This window comes from Prunus avium, chromosome 6 (assembly GCF_965620075.1).
Source record: "Prunus avium chromosome 6, drPruAviu1.hap1.1, whole genome shotgun sequence".
NCBI lineage: Eukaryota > Viridiplantae > Streptophyta > Magnoliopsida > Rosales > Rosaceae > Prunus > Prunus avium.
The window spans coordinates 13,807,460-13,824,321 of NC_142289.1; the positions used below are offsets into that span (position 1 = coordinate 13,807,460).

A 16,862-nucleotide genomic window follows, 5' to 3' on the forward strand; every position below is an offset into this window, starting at 1 on the left:
TGATTGACATGGGTTGGTAATGTTGCTGTGGGACCCTCGACATTCACATAAAGCTCCCATCCTTTTTGTCACACTGGGACCACCCACTTGGAGCTCAATGCTGATCTACCTCAGCCTCGATTATAATTTAATTATAACTGGTAAATTTCTAAAGTTATGATTGGATGTGGTTGATGTGGGGAATCTTGATAATTTATTAGGAGGAGAATCATATGCATATTCCTAGTAAATCTAACCTAATGAAGAGGATTTAACCTAATCAGGTTTCATGTATACATTTTATACAGAACATGTATAAATTAATATGATTTGAATGGGTTTCAGGTTGGATATTTTAGCATATGTGGTGCAAATGAAATATTTCTTTATTTCTTCTTCTTTTAATAGGTTTGTGGTAAACTATCTAAATTGAATCCAATTTTATAATTACGACGATTTTTACATGTTGGATTGGATCTCTAAATTTAAAAAGTAAAATAATTGGATTGATGGACTCCTTCGTGAAAATCCAATCTAATTTAAAGTAACAATTTCCGATCAAAATAATCATAATTTGACCAAATAAGAAACTAGTCTTTTCCCCCAAAAGTCTCAAACATTTTCTTGTTATGGTTTATAGCTTATTCTAATCTTAACCCTGGAAAATTTCTCAAACTTTGATGACTCTTGTACAATGAAAAAGCACTTATTGCACCCAGAAAAGGAGAAGAAAAAAAAATAAAGGCAAACACTTTACCAACTAAATCATGTGGAACCAACCCTTCTACTCCCTTCTTCGTCTCTCTTTCTCTACGACCTCTCTCTGCTTCAAGGGGTTCCCCTGAGAACTAACCTCTTCGACTAATAAATCGAGCATCTCTCTCTCTCTCTCGTTATGTTGTAGAGAGCGTTTCCCCAGTTTTATGCTGTGTTTGGTTTCTCCCTAGTTTTGTACTGAATTTTGTTTCTTTCCAGTAATTTGGACTGACTTTTAAGGTTCCTTTGTGTTGTGGAGGTGAAGTTGTTAGATCTGGGTAGATCTTTCATTACTAGGTGTTGTGGGATCATGTGGGACGTTGGAGGTATTGTGGCTTTCTTTGGTCGGGTGGATGTCAACGGTTAGACCCTTTCACTTTTGGTGCTTATGATTCCCTGTTAATGCAGAATATTTAGGGTGTGTTCTTATTATAAATCTCCTGGATTTACCCATATATTAATGAAATTCTGCTTGTTCTTAAAAAAAGTATTATAAAGAGAACTTGTTTTGAAGAAAAATAGCAGAGTGCCCATACTTTTCCTTAGAATTTGACTATAAGACAAGAAGAAAACTTAACTATATATTTTTTTTTTTTTTTTTTTTGGTTACAAGGCAGGCCGAAGCCAGAAAAGAAAAAAGCTAACAAGGCACAGCCCTACTTTGGGCTCTTCCTAGATCATCATCCAGCAACAAGCTTGAGAGGGAGACAGGAGCAGACTCATAGATATGAAGGCCCAAGGGTAACTCGTACCCCAAGTTAGCAAGGTGATCAGCTGCTCTGTTTTGCTCCCTGTAGATATGAGAGACATTGCATCTCCAATCACGGTTAAGTAACAACTTGCAGTCTTCAATCAGACAAAAAAGAGGATGAGAATGGTTACAAGCCTTAGCAATCAGAGAGACAACAGACAAAGAATCACATTCAATATCAAGGGACCTAATGCCCTTGGCCCAAGCCATTTGCAGACCTCTAAAGAGACTCCATAGCTCAGCCTCAATAATATTTCCAATCCCAATATTTGCAGAGAACCCACAGATCCATGCTCCATTAGAGTCCCTTAGCAAACCACCAGCACAAATCTTCCAAGAACCTGTTTTACAGCTGCCATCCACATTCAATTTGAAGTTGCCAAGACTAGGAAGACTCCAATGGACTTGGATGACCTCTCTAGTAGGCTTAGCATTCACCACAATATTGGCATCAAGCCATTCACTAGAGAAATGCAGAATAGTGTGATGGGGGTTGGGAGGAGGCTCATATCCAGAGTTAAAGATAGAGTTACATCTCCATTTCCAACAATGCCAAATAGAAGCAGTAAAGACAAGAGTCCAAGGAAGGTTTCCGTAGAACATAATCTTGCTCTTAAGGTTGATTCTTAGCCAATCAAAAAAGGGTAAGGAGAAAGAGTGAAGAACATCAAAAGGAACCTTTATGTAATTCCATACCTTAAGAGCAACTCTACAACCTCTGAAAACGTGATCCATAGTCTCAGGAAGGGAGAGGCATTTGTGGCAGTTAGGATCAGTTGTCATCAATCTCTTCTCCCTTTGAACATTGGTAAGGATTTTGCCATGCCCAATTAGCCAAATAAAGTTTTTTAACTTTGGAGGCAAGCATAGCTTCCAAATGAAATCCCAAGGCCAAGGCATAATATCTGCATCATCAAAGAAAGAAAGGTATGCAGATTTAACAGAAAAGGAGCCATTATTTGATAAACCCCATATGCATTTATCATTTCTTTGAGACTCAAATCCAGTATGGATAGCACAAATCCTTTGCACAATTTCATTAGGTAAGACCTGCTCAAGCGCATCAAGATTCCATCCATGGACAGACATAAAATCTCGCACTTTCCACAACAACATATCTTCAGAAAGGGGAATAGCGGAAAAATCCTCAAGCAAGCCACAACCTGCCCAGTTATCCTTCCAAAACAAGATGTCATCACCATTGCCAACCCTCCACTGTAAACCTTTAGGAAGAATCTGAGCACCAAATAAAATTCCTCTCCAAGTATTAGAATAATTAATATGAGCAGACTTATTAAAGTTCAAAATACTTTGATTCTTGAGGTATTTTCGATTCAGAATATGACTCCAGAGGCCTTGGTCTCTTTGCAAAAGCTTCCATCCAGAAAACTTAACTATATATTGATATCACAATGGAAGACAACATAATGTAAGACTAATAATACTCAATTATAGGGTCTACTGCTCCATCTTTGAGAACCTACAAAGTGCTTTCATCATCACCATTATTCTTTTATATATCCTTTTACATCACCATTATTTTAAAACAAATCTTGCACAAAAAACAAAGGAGAGTACATCATAGACTCCTTTCAAAATCAATTTATTATGCTCCTCCATGGACTCATTCAACATCTCTGGAACTTCCAACTTTCCAATGCTTAAATCAACTGCAGAACAACGATTTTTTTAGTGTCTCCAACTCTCTCTTATAGGTGATTGTAGACTCTAGGGAAGTATAAACAAATTAGGCCCATTTTTCTTTCGGCTTGTTTTAAAATACAAACCAAATCTTCAACATCAGAGCTCGGAAGATATGCTGTGATTTTTGTATAGGGGTCAATAGCCCTCCAATTAGCTCATGCTTGCCCCAATAATGCAAGTTATAAAATGCTTATTCAACTTCAAAGCGTACATTTTAAGTATATACTGTGTAGTAAATTAGTATTTTTTTTTAAAGATTAGGCAAATGGGAATTGGAAGGAGGTCATTGTTTTTGTTGTTTTCAAGACTAAATATAATAAGCCAGTGCTGGGGGTTTAGGTGTCAATCCATTCCCATGCTTCCTGCCGAGGATTGGAAAGCCTTTCAATCAACTAGTGAATTTTTAAACTTCATTTGCTTCTTCTTCTTTTTTTCTTGTTTTTTAACATATGACGCTCTCTTGGATTTTATGAGTAACTTTGTTTGTAAGATCATCTTGTTTGTATATTATATTTATACGCACCAAAATCAATTTTATTTTTGTAGACAACTAGTTCAAGTGGGTATTGGTGACGCCCTAAAGATTGTGACACATGTTTATGCAAATATCTCGCGGGAGAATATTCATTTGAAGATTCTTCGACTCTAGAAGTTCATTCTTTCTCTTCCTTGATTCCTATAAAATCAAAGAGGAGTAAAAGACCACACCTAGAGGGTGTTGGCCAAAGCCCTTTGATGCCTAAGTTAGTTTGATTGAATCTCTAGAAAACAATAGCTAAAAATGGTATGAAGTTTTCTCTAAGGGGAGAACCGGGTGGTCGGAGCCGTGTGTAGTGGCCGAAGTTGTGATAGGAAAATATGGAGAGAGGGTAGACGACAAGAGAGAGAGAGAGTAGGGTTTTCGGATTGAATTTCAAATTACCTTGTTTGTTGAATGTAACCATGTATTTATAAGGCTCTAGGTATCTAGGGTTTTTCAAAGAATGTCTTCTTTTTTGGAAGGAAGATATTCTTTTCCCATATTGTAGAGATTGAATCAATTAGGAATTTGATTGGGATCAAATCACTAATTCATGATGATATCTCCAAATTAAGATAATATCCTCAATTGGTGATATTATCTTTAAAATAAAGATAATATCTCATATTTAAGATAATATCCTTATTTTTAGTATCAATTAATTTGCCAAATAAATGGGCTCAATTAATTTACCTAAGAGATATTCTTCTTGTCCACGTGGCGCCTTGTGATTGGAAGCCGAAATATTTGTTCCCACAAATGCCCCCCAACTTCTGCATGGCGCTTGTGGGGCATGTAGGAAATGAAAAATATTCTTCAAGTCATCTAATTGCGTCTGGGCTTTCTTCTTTGAGTTGGGACTCCTTTTACAAATTGGGCTCCCAATTGGAGTAGGCTTTTGACTTTTCTTGGAGTTGGGCTCCCAATGGGAATAGGCTTGTGATTCTTTCTTGACATAGGATGCCCTACCTTTATAAATACAAGGCTTCTCTTCATTCTTCTTCAAATTGCAAACATGGTTTCTCTATTTTCTAGCTTGAGAGAGGTCTTGGAGAATTTGTACCGCTTGTCGAAGAGAGGAGTCGCCGTGTACCCCATGGTAAGTCCAAATTTTTTTTTCTTCTTCTTTTCTTCTTCACAGCGAGAACCAGTTGGGTAGCTGGCTCGTTGTCGTCGTAACTGGCAGTGTCGGCGGCGGCCACAAAGTTTTCTTTTGCTTGCAGTGAGGACCAATTGGCCTCTGTTGTTGGTTGTTGTCGTGATGTTTTGGGGAGGCTGCTAGTATGACACTAGCAATGGCGGCGTCGGTTAGCAAGGGTGGTGGTGCCTGTCGACAACAGCTACTATTGCTCATTTCTTTTTCCTAGCGAGTCGGGCCTGGCCCGTCGATGCGGCTTGGGCATGTCGTGGTGTAGCTCAAGCTATGGATGCGGCTTGGGCTGTGAGTTTGTGGCTTTGGCCTATAAGCTGTTTGATCGATTCATAATTGTATATCATTTTGTACCATTCTAAATTATGATTTTGTTATATTTTTGAGTTAAACTTGTGCTTTTAATCTCTTTTGTGTTTATCATTCTGTTCATTGAGCTTTAGGTTGCAATGGTGGCTTTGGATAGGGAAATGTGCAAAATAGTGCAAAAACGTGCAAACAGAGTTAGAAATTTGTTTCAGCCTTAACTCCTTCCTCCGACCTTGGATTGGCCCAAATGACATGTGGTTGGAAAGATGACATTCTAAACTTCAAGATGGATGGCTCAAAGTCATCAATTGCTTAAGGGAAGCCCAATTCGTGAGCCCATGAAGTTGCTAGTCATTATGACCTAAGGATGAGTTGATTGTTGCGTGGTCATGATGAGCTATGCATAAGCTATGATTTTTGGTGGGATTTGTTGGTGAAGTGCAGCAGTCAAATAAGAAAAGAAACTGATTTTGTATTGCATTGGTGTGTTAGGTAAGGTTGGTGAACTAAGTGTTGTTGGTGGAGGCATAAATCAATTCAGAATTCTCCTTTCTTTTGGTAACTAGCACGAGGTCTCCCCATACTCTTAGGGTGGGATTAATCCCCACTCGGAGTTCGGCTTGCCCCTGGCCACAAAGTCCTTCCAACGGGTTTCGAACTCCTGCCATTGAGGCACTAGGTAGCTCGCCAGCTAGAGGTGGCAGTTTGCCAACTACACCGCACCTTATGGTTCTCCTTTCATTCTCTCTATAAACAGCACTTCCATTCCACACCAAAGAGACACGCATTGTGGGATTCACACTCTCACAATTCATCCATCATTCACTCCATCTTCCACACTCCTATCATTTCCTAAACACATTCTGAAATCACCCTCAAACACTCCCACAACCCCAAACACTCCAGCAATCAACCCAATGCTCTAAACATCCCCAACTCACCAAAATTGTCTCAGCAAGCCTCTCTTCCATTTCCCTACGAATTTCCTTTTTCTCAGCCATCACCACTAACCCAAACTCATCCTAAATCACCTCCTTAACCTTCATACATCCTTCTAGACATGGGGAAGCTCTTGGAGAAGTATTAGACATGGAGAAGCTCTTGGAGAAGCATTGGACACCACAAGAACTTCCGAAAAAGGGTTTTCTACTCTTATTGCATTCATTATGTTTTCTCATTTCTGTTTAAGTTTCTTTCCCATTATGAGTAGCTAAATCCATAACTAGGTTTCGATGTAACCTAACATGAAGATTCTAGGTTTATAAATTTCAAGTTTCAAGTTTGATTCATGATTCATGTTCTTATTCATTTTGCCTACCTGTCTATATGCTAATCATAATGCCTAGCTACCATTCAAATTTGTGTATCTTGGTTGGAATTAAGAGTAGACACTATATGCTTTAATTCCAATTAAACTATGAATAGGAAGAGTATGTACGGACATTCGACAACAGGGATTAGATACAAGCTTGGTTGTTTAAAACGTTCTTCTATACTTAATAGATTTCTAATGCTTAATTTAGGTTCGACAACAAGAATCTAATTAGGGAATTAGGAATACAAGGTTAGGACCATACACCATGGCTTAATCATACTTTATCTAGAATCAATCTTTGAATATGAATTAGACTTGTCACTTGAATCCTTATAACCTAGAATTGAATTGTTATGGTGAATCAAATGCCCTAGTCTCCAAATCTGTTTTTCAACCTTCAAAACCACCATTTGTTGCATTTGCTTACTTTGCTTTTGTTTGCAATTTCATTTTGCTTCATTTGTTTTGACAATCACAATCACTCTCACTTTAAATTCTATTTTAGCCTTAACTTCCTACTTTCTTGAATTCGGTAATCTAAGTACATAACTAAGTTTAACTTCTCAGTCCTCGTGGGTACGACCTCGTATTGTCTTGCTATACTATTAATTGGCTCGTACAATTGCAAGTTAACATAACAACACTGTTTAGTGTTTTGTTTTTTTTTTTGACCTGACATATATTTTGACTTGCAAAAATATCTTATCATCTTGCAGTTGTCCAGCCATCATATCTTCTGAGGAAGGTAGCCAATAACCAAGCTCACAAGAGCCTTTCTACTTGTGGGGTGGCTCCAAAGTGCACAAGAAGATATTTGTGGCTAATTTGCATTGCGTCATGTCTGAAGCTCAATTCCAAAAGTGGCGTGTCACCTATGCTTCTGCCATACCTGATAACGTGCATGTCAAGCTGGTGGAGTCTTCGACTGACGATGCGCCTTGTGTGGATGCGAATGATCCAAATGCTAGGATTATCACATTTTGTCCATTTTATTTTCCAGTTGTCAAAGTTTTTCAGGGAGGTGTTCTGCGTCATGGAGTGTGCTCCAAGTTATTGTACTCCGAATGTCTATTGGGCAATCATGTGCTTTGAGAACCTGAGCCGCTTCTGTAAGTTAGATTTGATGATGCGAGAGTTCTTCTACTTCTTCGAAGTGAGACGCCATGAGAAGTATGCTCAGGTCCGCGTATGCAATGCCAAGTTGTTTGAAGTCAGTGGATGGTGGGAAGGCGAGGTTGGCGATGGTATACTTGTTCCTATCAACTACTGTGACAGTACATCATATTGTTGTTTGATATGCTTTCTTTTTATTTGAATTTATTGAAGTGTGACTAAGTAACTTCTATCTTCTGCTTGCAGAGAATGATATCTGCAAGAGACTGGACCTTGGGCCGGACATGGTTAAGGTCGGTCGGGCTCTCAACATCTCTGCAAGGATCCACGAATGGCACTAGCTATTGAGCGAGTATCGGGAGAAAGCTGATAGCCTTTGCCTACAAGTTTGAGAGATTGAAGCAGAATGGTCTAAACTCTGATGATCTGCCTGCTGAACAAGAGGAGTGTTCTGCTGAACCCTCCTAAAAAAGGAAGGTTGATGTCAAGCCCCCAAGAGATGAAGCTGCGACTTCGCAGTCGAGGGATGTGTCTCCGCTAAGAAAGAAGCCAAGACTACCTTCTATTGTGACCAAGTCTTCCTCGAAAGAGGTCTCATCTGCTGAGAAGACTCAAGCAGGAACTGCTCCTTCGTCATCTGCTAGGGTTAAACATCTCATGGCGTAGATAGCAAGAAGGTTGGGATACAATTATATTAATAGTATCCGACATAAATTAGTCAATACTGTCCGACGTTCCTAACGAGGCCTCATAGTGTTATTTCAGAATACCAATAGTAACTCAACTTTGGCACGAACTTTAGCCATTTGTAACTCAACTTTGGCATACCAATATTCATAAGCCCTTAATCAATTTGTTGGGATACAATTATATTAAAATTAAAATTCAAGCAAAACCCTAGGGGAGAGCACATGTAGATCCTAATTTTCAATGCATATATATATATATATAACTGAACCAATTCCCACCTCACCAAGTTAGACCCGGCAATATTGTACACGATTCGCTAACACGACACGAATTCGCACGAAAATATCAGTATTTGGGTTGGCTTTATCGGGTCGGGTTGATAACGGGTGAACCCGTTAAGCACCCGTTATCTTAACGGGTCGTTTCAGTATAATTCGCGAATGACCCGTTAACCCGTTAAGAGAAGGGTATTTTTGTAAATATACGTTATCAAATAAAATCCCTAGCTAACCTAACTATCTTCTCTTTGCTTCTTTTCTCCCATCTTCCGCCGCCTCCTCACTCACTGACTTAAACAGACCCAACTTACTTTCTCACTCTCAAGTTCTAAACTCTTTTGTTCTCCCTAGATCTTCTCACCAACCAAACAACAGGCTACCTTCATCTTCTCTTTAGATATTCTCTCCAACTAAAGGTATGAACTTCCCTGTATTTAATTTTTGTTGTGTTCAAATTTTATTTAATTTTTTTTTTGTGTTGTCTTCCTTTTTCTCTGGTTTTGGTCTGTTTGTGTGTGTATTCTTTATTTGTTTTACTGGCAGTTGGGACAAGGGGGTCATGTGGCACCTGCAAACCAGAAACCACAGCTTGGGGAGAAGAATTTTGACCCCTGAAATGAGACAGAGGGAGAGATGGAGAGAGGAAGAAGAAGAAAGAAAAAAAATTGAAAAAGAGAGAGATAGAGGGATTGATGTAGACATGGGAAGTTTTGTCAGACTTTGATATATGCTGTTGGTAAACATGAAGATAGTTTTTTGTTTTTTGTTTTTGCTTTTGTATGGTTTTCTTTTGCAGCAGATCGAAGATACAGAGACTACCAATGGTATGGGAATCATGGATGAGGAGTTTGTTGAAGTTTCAATGGATGGTGTTTCATATACTGAAAATACATAAGGATTTCAGCTTTATTTGTATTATATCTCTAATTTGAGGTGTTTTTATTTAATAATTCCAGCAAAAATATTGTTTATTTTTTAAATGGGTGAAACGGGTTAAGCGGGTGAAACGGGTGAAAAACGACCCATTAGCCATAACGGGTCGTGTCGTGTTATTCGCGAATTTGTGCGGGTCGTGTTTGGGTTTGGTATTTCTGACCCGATAGCTTAACGGGTCGTGTTCGTGTCAACCCGTTAAGAAAACGAGTTGACCCGTTAACGACCCGGAACCCGCTAAAACGACCCGTTTGCCAGCTCTACACCAAGTGCATGAATCAATTTTGGATGCAGGAAAAGCTTCTCCAATTGAAATCGTGTTGATTCAATGATTGCCCTATAGCCATCAAACATTACCAACATAGAATGGCTCACCACATAGACTTGAAGACAGAGACATAGAAATAAACCTTTCCATTGGGGCTTTTTAGGCCTCTTAAGAAACCAGCTAGCTTTTTTTTTTTTTTTTTGAAAATAATGCGCCGAACGCTTAGGATTGAAAAGAAGATAGAATGGTGTTACAACCGCGAGGGGAATGGGGGGGAGGGGGGGGGGGGGGGGGACATGATGCTTGACCCCAACTCGAAACATCAAATAAAAGGGAGTCCTGAATGTAATTAGGGGCACCTCTATCCAAGTATGACAAAACTTATTACTTAAAGCGAACATTGCTAGCCTATGCGCAATGCTGTTGGCAGCTCTAGGAGAAAACTGGATAATTGAATTAGGGGCCTGACAGAAGAGGCTCCGAACTTCATCAAAGATAACCCCAAGTGTAGAAAAGTTACTGCCCACTTTGAGAATTGCTGTAATCACAACTAAGGAGTCCCCCTCGAAAATAGGAGACTCAATCCCCATAGAGATAGCCAACATCACTCCCTCCTTTGCCACCAAACATTTTGCATGATTAGCAGATAGGACATGGCCAACCATCTTTGCCACAGTACCCGCAAAAACCCCACCCTCATTCCGCATAACGATGCCAATCACAACCTTCCTCGACAATGGGTTTCAAGCTGCATCAAAATTAATCTTGAGCCTACCCGAAGGAAGGCATCGCCATCTCACTATATTGCTGGGACAAGGAGGAGTCTTCGAGGTTACAACATTCACCTTCCTGTAGTCATGGAGAAGTTTTTGGGTGTGCGACACGATAAGATGTGGAGGGCAACGTACCCCCTACCAAACCAAGCAATTCCGAGCCTCCCATAGAGCCCACAAAACCCCCATAATGTTTTCTGTCTAAAAGTTTGATTTGTTAGCCATGCACCCAACCAACCAATCCCCCATATTTCCAATGGAAATGTTATTTATTGGATTAGAAAACAGAGCCCAAAAAGTATTAGCCACGGGGCATTGGCCAAAGATATGACAATCAGTCTCATAATGGGCATCACAAGCAACACATGAGGTGGGGATGGGGACCCCCTTTTGGGCTAAGATACCATGCATGACTTTCCACATGAAAGTCTTTATTTTTGCAGGAATAGCCGCAGAGCAAATCCACCGCCAAACCTGATATTTCCTAGAGTTAGTAGAAGAGGAGACTTGACCATGATCAATGATTGAAATATCGATATATCAGCCGATATATCGATATTTTCAACTGTCGATTTCGATACTAGGGGGTAAGGTCATATCTTCCCCTATATCGACGATATATCCCCGATAAGTGTGATATCTCCGATATTATACCGATATCCTCGATATTTCCCGATACCCATAACAAAACCAAAAAAAAATCAAAAGTTTTGTAGCAAATTCAAACCCAAAAGATTTTTTGGAGGTATGTGGGCAGTGATTAGATATGTGTGAAGGCTTTTGGCAATATCCAATTCAGAAGATTTTTTGGAGTATCCATTAATTATTACTATAAAGAATCTATGCACAATCAATTGAGGAGACATATGTGTCTTATCTGAAGAGAAAGAAATACACAAATCCAAATATTAAATTTCTGGTAAAATATATCTTTAATACCCAATTTTCACACAAACGCAAGAAAATGATGCACATGTGTCTGAGCTTCTTGTGGAACTCTTTATCATTTAATATTTGTTTTGTTTTTTGGTTATTTCTTTTGCACTTTTTGAAGTCAGGCAATTGGCAATATGCAATTCACTGCCCATATACCTCCAAAAAATCTGACTACCTTTATTTCCATAAAAGCCAGAGAATCATCCAACTGGAATCCATAAAATAAAGTCTGCAAAGCCCATATACCATTGTCCCCCAACCCCCAAAACTTCCCACTGTTATCACGAGAGAAGCCCTCTTTAAATCAGAGGCTGCTTTGCTTTTTTTGGGGCACCAAATCTTCACTTCTCTTCTTTCTTTGCGAGCTTTTCAATTTTTATTTAGTCTGTGAGCTTCTTTCCTTGTTTGCAAGTTCTCTTTGACTACTGTTTTAGGTATGTGGCTCTCCCTCATGGTATGTATTATTTTTTTGATAGATTTGATATTGTAAGTTAATTTAATATATCTAAGTGTGATAGATTAAAAATGGCAAGTATTAGTGGACCGAGTGGAGCTAGTCTGCCTGGTGGTCTTGATGTGGCATGGAAATATGCTCGTCCAATAGAAGGCAATAAGCTTGGAAAAATATGCACATTTTGTGAATCCACATTTAAAAGTGGTGGAATTACACGGTTAAAGTATCATTTGGCTGGATTTGATCCACAAAAGAGTGCAAAGAAGTGCAAACTACCACCATATATTAAGAAGGAGGTAATTGCATGGATAAAGGACAAAGAGTCTAGCAAATAACATAAGAAATCTGTTGAAGAAAACATAAGATCTACGTACATGGGCAATAAAAGTAGCAATCATGTTGATGATGATGATAATGATGAGGATGGATATGCATATCCTCCATACATGCACCCTGCGGAGAAAGAAGATTATATTGCTGCCATTAGAGCGTCGAAGCAAGAAGAACGGTTTAGACAAGGAGGAGTTTACGGAATGGGAAGCAAACAATTCGCAGGGGGAGCAAGTGGTAGTAGTCAACCGCAATACGGTCGCACTCAAAGCCTTCGAGACCCACTCTGATCTCCTTCGGTACCAATGCCACACAAGAACACTAGAGAAAAACAGAGAACAATCAAAGGCAAGATTAGAAACTCAGCAGAGGTACTTGGAAGATACTGCAGCAAATTCTTCATACTTGAGAATGTGGCTCCTCAAAAAGAAAGTTCCCCTCATTTCGAGCACATGATTGCTGCAGCCCAACAAGCAGGTTTTGCTTTATTCCTTGTGACTTTCCTTTCTTGAACTTAAATATTCTAAACACACAAATTGCTAATATGAGTTCGATTATATTAGGTCAAGGCGTAGCCACACCATCGCCATATGAAATAAAGCATAAGTACTTAGATATGGAACACACAGACATGCAAGGCTATGTGGAAAAGGTAAAGGAAGATTGGGGCGTGTATGGATGCACCATCATGACTGATGGATGGATTGGCCCGACGAGGTTGTCCATAATAAATTTCATGGTCTACTCAAACAGGAAAACAATTTTTTTTGAAATCAGTGGATGCTTCAAATAAAACCAAGGATGCAAAGTACATTGCCAAATTGTTGAAGGATGTCATAAAAGAGGTTGGGCCGTCGAATGTTGTTCATATTGTCACCGACAATGGTTCAGTCTTTGTTAAGGCTAGAGAGATGATGATGGAGCTGTACCCTATTTATTAGACTCCTTGTGCTGCACATTGCATTGATCTAATATTTGAAGATATTGGGAAGCAAGAGTCGGTGGCTAATGTCATAAATAAAGCTAGGAAATTAACCAACTACATTTACAATCATGGTTGGCTATTGGCTCAGATGAGGATCTTCTATCAAGGAGATTTGGTCCAACCCGGTGCAACTCGGTTTGCGACAAACTACATCACCATCAATAGCATCTTAAATAAGAAAGCTGGGCTGAGGCAACTTTTTACAAGTGAGGAATGGTATAATAGTCGATTCAGTGAATCAGAAGAGGGGAAGATAATTGAAAGTCGAGTCTTTGATCATAGATTCTGGGATGCCATGGAAGGAGTGCAATCCATCTATGAGCCTTTGTATAGTATCCTGCGAATTGTTGACACAGAGGTAGTTCCTACAATGCCTATCTTATATGATATGTTTCACATAATGAAAGAGAAGATTTCTAAGTTGAAGGGAAAAAAAAGGATTCTCAAAATCATCAATCATAGATGGGATGTCACATTATCTCGTCCATTACATCAAGCTGGTATGTTTTAATCTCTTAGTAAAAACGTGCATCAATTTTTAAATTTATACAACGGGCATTAACTAATCTTCATATTTGTAGCCCACTACTTGAACCCTAGATATCAATATGAAACAGGGGTTGGCCACAATAAAGAGTTACTTTCAGGACTCCAACGTGTATTTGAAAGGTTGAATCCAACTGGGGATAGAGGTTTGCAAGCATTTGGGGCCAAGGTAAGTGAACACAAAACAATGTCTTCCTTATTAAGTTTAGTTTTATGCATACTGAACACAAAACATTGTGAATCCATGTGATAAATTTTAGAGACTGTAGAAAGACATTTCACACTGAGATGGCCATCAAATCAAGAAAATCGATCCCCCCAGTAGAATGGTGGAATCTTCATAGTGATTCTGCCTCGAACTTGCAAAAAATTGCTATGCGTATATTGTCACAGACAGCATCATCATCGGCATGTGAGCGAAATTGGAGTACATTTGCTCTTATTCACACGAAACAAAGGAACCGTTTCGCATATACTAGACTGGAAAAGATTGTCTTTTGCTATTATAATATGAAACTTAAGCTACGTGATGAAGAGGCCGAAATGAACAAGGTTGCAGAAAATGACTACATAGACCTTCTTGACATTGCAGGGCAACCATCTGATGATGATAATAATCCAATTCAACAATGGATTATGACAGCTCACTTGGATGATGAACAAGGCAACCCTGATGCCGTTATAGCACAACATGCTACCCAAGAAGGAGTTGATGTTGATAGAGTCATATCTGAAGATGTTAGGAGTGGAGATACTTCATCATTGGAAAGGGATATGCTTGGACCTTGGCAAGGTCAAAGACATCCCTTGAGAGACGATGCCAGTACTAGTAGAAAGAAAAGTTAATCCAATTTGTCAGATAATGATGGAGGAAGTAATGCTGGATCATGAGGTAATGAAGAAGCAAGGCAATATAGCCCATTTACTATCAAGGCTGATTTTACTCATGCCACCCAAGATGAGGATCATGGATGCAGAGAAGCTAGACCAGGCATTGGCACAATTAGGAAGCAATACTCAAGGAAAAGAAGCCAACCAATCAATCCATTTGAAGATGACATGGCGATCAGTTTTGGATCTATGAGCATAGGAACTAGACCTAGTACTAACTCAAATGAATCTTATGATGGCTATAGTTATGTCATGTCTGATTATAGTGGAACTAGTTATGGAGCTCAAGATGATGAAACAGATGATGTACCTACTAGTTGGGTTAATCCGAACTATCCCATATATGGGAGGACAGTAGGGAGCTCAAGGGAGACATATGTGCACCATGTTCAAACATGGCTTACAAACTGCTCGGGTTACATGACTTGGTATGACTATTGTATGAATCTAGATGGTTGTTCCTCATTGTTTGAACCTCATAGGAGCTTCTCATTTATGTAGTTGAACACTTATCTAAATTGTAATCTAATGTTTAAACAAACTATGGATTTATGCATGGTTTATTCATTCTAATAAACATTTTATTTTAAAACTTTTCATTAACGCGCATTACATTCCACTTATATTTCATCATATGTATATCTTATTATTAGTAAATTTTGCATTTTATTTGTTCAATACATTCATTGATAATGTACATAGCATCTATGAAAGTTTTAGACCAAAATTATGTGTTTCAATGCCTATATCTGTCATTTTTGTTGATTTTTTCCCGATACCTAAAACGATAACGATATATCCCCCGCAATATCTATAAATTAGAGGCTTGATATTATCTGCACGGCCGATATTTTAATCCTTGACCACGATCAACCATCTGCATTCGCAAAGCGATCTTATACGCACTTCGAACAGAGAACACACCCGTATTGTCGTGATGCCACACCAAGCGATCCGACGGGGCACGAAAACTCAAAGGGATCTTGACAACCTCCTCCACGTCAATAGGTAATAACATATGGCGTAAGGCATGCATATCCTACACAGGGGCCTCCACCCTACTAATTAAATCATTAACTGTTGTATTCTCCAAACATGGGATTTGAGGGGTAATAATTGCACAAGAATGAGTCTTGGGTATCCACCAATCCCCCCAAATGTGCACTGAACGACCATCCCTAATACGCCAACGAACACCCTACTCAAGCACTAGTCTAGCCGACAAGATACTCCTCCAAATGAAGGAGGGCCGATTCCCAATATTTGCCTTCCAGAAGGAGGAGGTGGGGAAGTACCGAGCCTTTAACAGTCTACTAGCAAGATAACTTGGGTTCAGGACAAGGCACCACTCCTGTTTCGCCAACATAGCCAAATTGAAGCTGTGTGGATGACGAAACCCTAGACCTCCCTTGCTCTTATGTTTGCACATCTTCACCCAACTCAACCAGTGTATTTTCTTTTCCTCTCTCTACTGGCCCCACAAAAAATAGCCATCATTTGCTCAACCTCATGACAAAACCCTTAAGGAAATAGCTCATAGCATACAAGGGAATAGCCTGCGCCACCATCTTCAAAAGTAATTCTTTTCCTGCGTCGCTTAAAAACTTCTCACGCTACCCTTGAAGTTTTTTTTTTTTTTTTTTCCAATTCTTTCTTTTATGCTACGGAAAAAAATAGATTTGTTCCTTCCGATCACAGTAGGGAGGCCAAGATACATTGCATGCGTGTCAACGCGATTCACTCCCAAGACACTGGCTAGCCTACTTTGCTTTGTGGCAGAAATATTTGCACTAAAAGAAACATAGCTCTTGCTGCAATTTATTTTTTGGCCAGAAGTATTCCCATAAACATTGAAGATATGCTTTAATTCGTTGCAGTTACTCTCGTTTGCCCTCGCAAAAATGAAACTATCATCCGCGAAAAATAGGTGACTAATAGTAGGAGCAGCATGACAGATCCAAATCCCATGAATTCTCCCTGCCCTCTTCGCTTTAGACAGAAGAGAAGTAAAACCCTCCTGCACACAATAAGAACAGGTAAGGGGATAGGGGATCTCCTTGCCTCAAACCTCTAGTTGGGTACAAAGTCCTTGTTGGCTCCCCATTAACAATAAAAGATTAAGTCACAGTTCTTACACAATTCATCACCGTATCAACCCATCTTCTAGGAAAACCGAGAGCC

At 39.3% G+C, this 16,862-nt stretch overlaps 1 long non-coding RNA gene across 1 annotated transcript; it reads left to right on the forward strand.

Moving 5' to 3' along the window:
* Positions 1-8,800: 8,800 nt before the first annotated feature.
* Positions 8,801-9,536, forward strand: LOC110750610 (uncharacterized). Its single transcript, XR_002525766.2, has 2 exons — positions 8,801-8,981; positions 9,109-9,536. It is a non-coding gene; the product is annotated as an uncharacterized LOC110750610 (long non-coding RNA).
* Positions 9,537-16,862: the final 7,326 nt, after the last annotated feature.